The 4,971-nt window shown below is 49.3% G+C and overlaps 1 non-coding gene across 1 annotated transcript; it reads right to left on the bottom strand.

Moving 5' to 3' along the window:
* Positions 1 to 419: 419 nt before the first annotated feature.
* On the bottom strand, positions 420 to 611 carry LOC145352822 (U2 spliceosomal RNA). The gene has a single exon (XR_013888594.1). It is a non-coding gene; the product is annotated as a U2 spliceosomal RNA (small nuclear RNA).
* Between the last annotated feature and the right edge of the window lie 4,360 nt (positions 612 to 4,971).

Below are 4,971 nucleotides of genomic sequence, written 5' to 3'. Positions count from 1 at the left end.
CAATGTGATACGGACCCCTAGGTTTGTATTCTCTTGCATCACTGTGTGAGCAGCACTGTGTTCAACTCCACACTAACCCTTTGTGTGCCAGATCCTTATACTACATTAGCTACACAAAGTTTGTGGCCGCAGCAAACTCCAGTATTCTCAGTCCGCTCTCATTTGTCTTTCTCAGGCAATGATGTCAGAGGCAGGAGGTCCATGCCTCATGATGCACACCCACACCTGCACTGAAATCCCCCAGTACATGTTCTGACTTAGGGCCCGATTTTACCATTTTGATTCTAAGTTTTTTTTTGTTTACTTTATTCCAATCCAATCAAGTCAAATTAAAGCCAATTCAGAGTCTCAACAAGTTGGGACATTCCCGATCCAAACTGACAAGACAGGGCTCTCACCTCCTGTCTTGGGCTTGATCTACATGATCCAAGCTGATTGGAGTAGGTGTAGCTCCTCCTCCAGGGCTTGATCTCATTTGCATCTTAGCCAAAAGGCCAAGATGCCGCTTTAAAAAATTGCTTCAAATGAAGCTGAAATATAACCTAATGACTTCAACCAAGCGCAGCACGTCAATACTACACTTGATCTTAGCCAAAAGGCCGAGAAGCGATTTCTCTAGGAAAACACTATAGAAGTGATTCTAAGTGCTGAATCTGGGAGTGTTCTCCGGTGTCCCCACACACACTCTGCCTGAAAAAAAAAATTAACCATTCTGAACTGCACTGCAGAAGCCTTTTGGGTGGGTCTTATCACGCCCGAAACTCTGCAGCTCCAATCAGAGCTTTCAACTGCACACGCGCAGAAAAGAAATTTGAAAAATACTCCCCTGCCACATCACTCCCGGGCTCAACCCCCACAACATAACTGTCATCCTTACCCTCCCCCCCCCCACCCCCCTCACTACCCAAACCGATCGCGGCCTCCTGCCCTCCCTCCCCGCCCACTGATCGCACGCAGAGTGGCAGCGGAACCCCCCCCCGCTTCTCCCACCAGAGATCCATCTGACCCGCCTCCCTCCCCCCCCACCAGAGAGTGATCTGACCCGCCTCCCCCCCGCCCCCACCAGAGAGTGATCTAACCTGCCTCCCTCCCCCCCACCAGAGAGTGATCTGACCCGCCACCCCCCTGCCCCCACCAGAGAGTGATCTGACCCGCCTCCCTCCCTCCCACCAGAGAGTGATCTGACCCGCCTCCCTCCCCCCCACCAGAGAGTGATCTGACCCGCCTCCCTCCCCCGCCCCCACCAGAGAGTGATCTGACCCGCCTCCCTCCCTCCCACCAGAGAGTGATCTGACCCGCCTCCCTCCCCCCCACCAGAGAGTGATCTGACCCGCCTCCCTCCCTCCCACCAGAGAGTGATCTGACCCGCCACCCCCCTGCCCCCACCAGAGAGTGATCTGACCCGCCTCCCTCCCTCCCACCAGAGAGTGATCTGACCCGCCACCCCCCCGCCCCCACCAGAGAGTGATCTGACCCGCCTCCTTCCCCCCCCGCCCCCACCAGAGAGTGATCTGACCCGCCTCCTTCCCCCCCGCCCCCACCAGAGAGTGATCTGACCCGCCTCCCTCCCCCCCACCAGAGAGTGATCTGACCCGCCACCCCCCCGCGCCCCACCAGAGAGTGATCTGACCCGCCTCCTTCCCCCCCCGCCCCCACCAGAGAGTGATCTGACCCGTCTCCCTCCCCCCCACCCCTACCAGAGAGTGATCTGACCCGCCTCCCTCCCCCCCGCCCCTACCAGAGAGTGATCTGACCCGCCTCCCTCCCCCCGCCCCCACCAGAGAGTGATCTGACCCGCCTCCCTCCCCCCAACCCCACCAGAGAGCGATCTGACCCGCCTCCCTCCCCCCCGCCCCCACCAGAGAGTGATCTGACCCGCCTCCCTCCCCCGCCCCCACCAGAGAGTGATCTGACCCGCCTCCCTCCCCCCTCCACCCCCCTCCCCACCACTGCCCCAATCGATCTGAGTCAGAGAGCCGCTGGAAGCTCTGAGCCTACCTCTTCAGAAGCTGGAGCGCCCAAAACAGACCTTTGCCGAGCAGGTCTGTTTCATGCCAAACCTGTACGGGCGAATGCGGCAGTAAAGGGGTAAATGCCGATAAGTTTGGGCGTCCAGCCCATAAAGTTAATTTAAGTGCATGCAAATGCATTTAAATTGACATCGTGCCTGTTTTGGGTGCGGTGCCGATTGCTGCCATGTTAGGCACTTGGTAAAGGGGGAACGGGCGCGGAGGCAGTCGTGGAGCGTGCTACCCGACTCTTGCCCACCTTTACCAAGTTTTCATGCCCAAAAACAGGTGCAACTTGTTGGTAAAATCAGGCCCCTAGGGATCCTGCTGACAGCAATGTTTAGTGCTTCATAGAACTGGTCTTTCTATCTGCTGTCCACCTTTAGCAACACCCTCTGTTTTCTGGACATGAACTGGACTTGGCATCCAGCATCACTGGGTAGCAGGTCTTTCCAGGCAGGATATAAATTTGAAAGTTAAAGGTTTATTTATTAGTCACAAGTAGACTTACATTAACACTGCAATGAAGCTACTGGGAAAATCCCCATGTCACCACACCCCAGCGCCTGTTTGGGTACACTGTGGGAGAATTTAGCATGGCCAATGCATCTAACATTGCACGTTTTTCAGACTGCAAGAGGAAACTGGAGCACTCGGCTTGGGTCACTGTCCGTGTGGAGTTTGCCCATTCTCCCTGTGTCTGCATGTGTTTCCTCCGAGTGCTCCAGTTTCCTCCCACAGCCCAAAGATGTGCAAGTTAGGTGGATTGGCCATATTAAATTGCTCCTAAGTGCCAGGGAGACCAGCTAAAATATATGCATGGAGTAATGGGGATCGGGCCTGGGTGGGATTGTGGTCAGTACACGGTCAATGGGCAGAATGGCCTCCTTTTGCACTGTAAGATTATATGATTGTATGAGGAAACCCACAGAGACACGGGGTGAATATCTCACACTACCCCCAATTCTGAAGGCTTTGAGGAGTCTCCCACTTGCTTTGAACACGAGTATTTGAAAAAAAAATCACTCCAGTCCCAGTGAGAAACCCAGGCCATCTAATTTAGCATTCTACCTGCATTCATTTCCAGGGCTGAAGGGAGTTGGAAATCAGCCTGGTAATATGACATTTCGTTCGTCCTTCTTAAAATTATAATGTGGATTCATAAACAAATGTTATCATGTTCCAATTATGGCAGTAACAATCAAAGGAAATATACTTTCAAAATTCGAGAAGTGCAGAGAATTGACTTCAGCACAGGAAACAAAGTATTGCATTTGCAGACACTTGAGAGGTTCTTTGAAATCCGGAATAGACTACTGTTTAAAATGCAAAGACATTTCTAAAGCTGCTCAAAGCTTTAAGCCTTTTAGACTATTAACATAACTATGTGTCCAGTTAATAAAATATTTTGGGATAACTTAATTTCCCATTAGATAAAGGAAACAATTATATGATCTAACATTAATGCTGCAATTTTTTACTGAGGGCATATTAATATATTAATCATTCATCAGTTCAATCTTCTTTTCTCTTGCATTGTATCTTCCGCAGAATTTTGATCGGTTTCTGACAGGTTCTCCTTAGGCTCGCAGAACCGCAGAAGTCAGCACAATGCAACAGCAATCATTATACAGAGTTCATATAATCTCAGAAGATTGCACAACCCTTAACTAAGACGACAGTATCATTCAGGACAATATCAAATTGCTATAATGCTTTTCATGTCACAAGCCTCATCTGTAAAACCCATTAGGTTTTTGTAAACCTATTGCACTTGCTGATCTCTCACCTCAGCAAACCAAATATGATCCATTTTCCCGGAAGAAATCAAACCTCCCTGGTACCAGTTAAAAGCAGGCAAAGGTCAAGCAGATTGTATCTTGGTGCAAAGAAGCAAGATAGAATAGTTAGATTTTAGGTACAGCAGAGTGCAGTGCACAGATGTATAATAGAGTTCAATGTGATAATGGAGACATTTTCATGCTAGAAGGTTGAATATGGACATCAAAAATACAAAGAACAACTGTATTAGTCAGGAATAGGAACACAGGAATTAGGAGCAGAAGTAAACAAATTCAACCCTTCGAGCCTGTTCCGCCATTCAATCAGATCATGGCTGATCTCTCCCCAATCTCAAATCCACCTCCCTACCTATTCTCCACATCTCTCCAGCCCGTTTTTTTATTGGAAATATATCTATCTCCTTTTAATGATTCAGACTCCACAGTGCTACAGGGCAGCAAGTTCCACACATTCACCACCCTCTGCGAGAAGTAGTTCCTCATCGCAGTTTTAAATCTATCGTCTATGACGTCTTGTTCGAGATTGCCCCACTAGGGGAAACATTTGATCTACATTTACTCTATCAATCCCTTTTAGAATTTTACATACATTGGAAGAAACCATAGAATGAAAATTGAAGTCAATAGTGTCACACTGGAACAGAGGAATAATGTTAACAGGGGATGGCAGATATGATGCAGAAGTTAGGAATATGATATAGAAAGCCAGAAGTAAGTTTGTGAAGATGAAGAGTGTCAAAAACTTTGCATGATTCTGAATTACTTTGCAGAATAATTACCCAGGAAAGGTTAGAGGATTAAAAACAGTTCTAACTTTTGGTTAATGTTATGACTGTCCCTCCCCCCTTCCCCATTGCTTTCCCATCAACTACTTGACTATCCTCCTGATCACCTAACTACCCCCAGCCTCCCCTCTCTTATGACCACCTGAAGCCACTTCCACCCTGGACAATCTTGCTTGATTCACCCCAACCCTCCCACCTGCCCCCTGAACCCCAGACTAACTCCACAACACCAATTACCCTCCACCATCAAATATCCCTCCCCAAACTCTGACTTGCCTTCCAGTCTCTGGCTGCCCCTTGACCCTTTACCATACACTCCCCAGCTATCCTCCACCCAACCCCTTTCCTCACCTTCCAATAAAACCAGCAGCCCTC

This window comes from Carcharhinus amblyrhynchos, chromosome 14 (genome assembly GCF_965287045.1).
Source record: "Carcharhinus amblyrhynchos chromosome 14, sCarAmb.v2.hapA, whole genome shotgun sequence".
In the NCBI taxonomy this organism is placed as follows: Eukaryota; Metazoa; Chordata; class Chondrichthyes; order Carcharhiniformes; family Carcharhinidae; genus Carcharhinus; species Carcharhinus amblyrhynchos.
The sequence above is the reverse complement of the archived record's forward strand: the minus strand, read 5'-3'. Positions and strand labels throughout refer to the sequence as shown.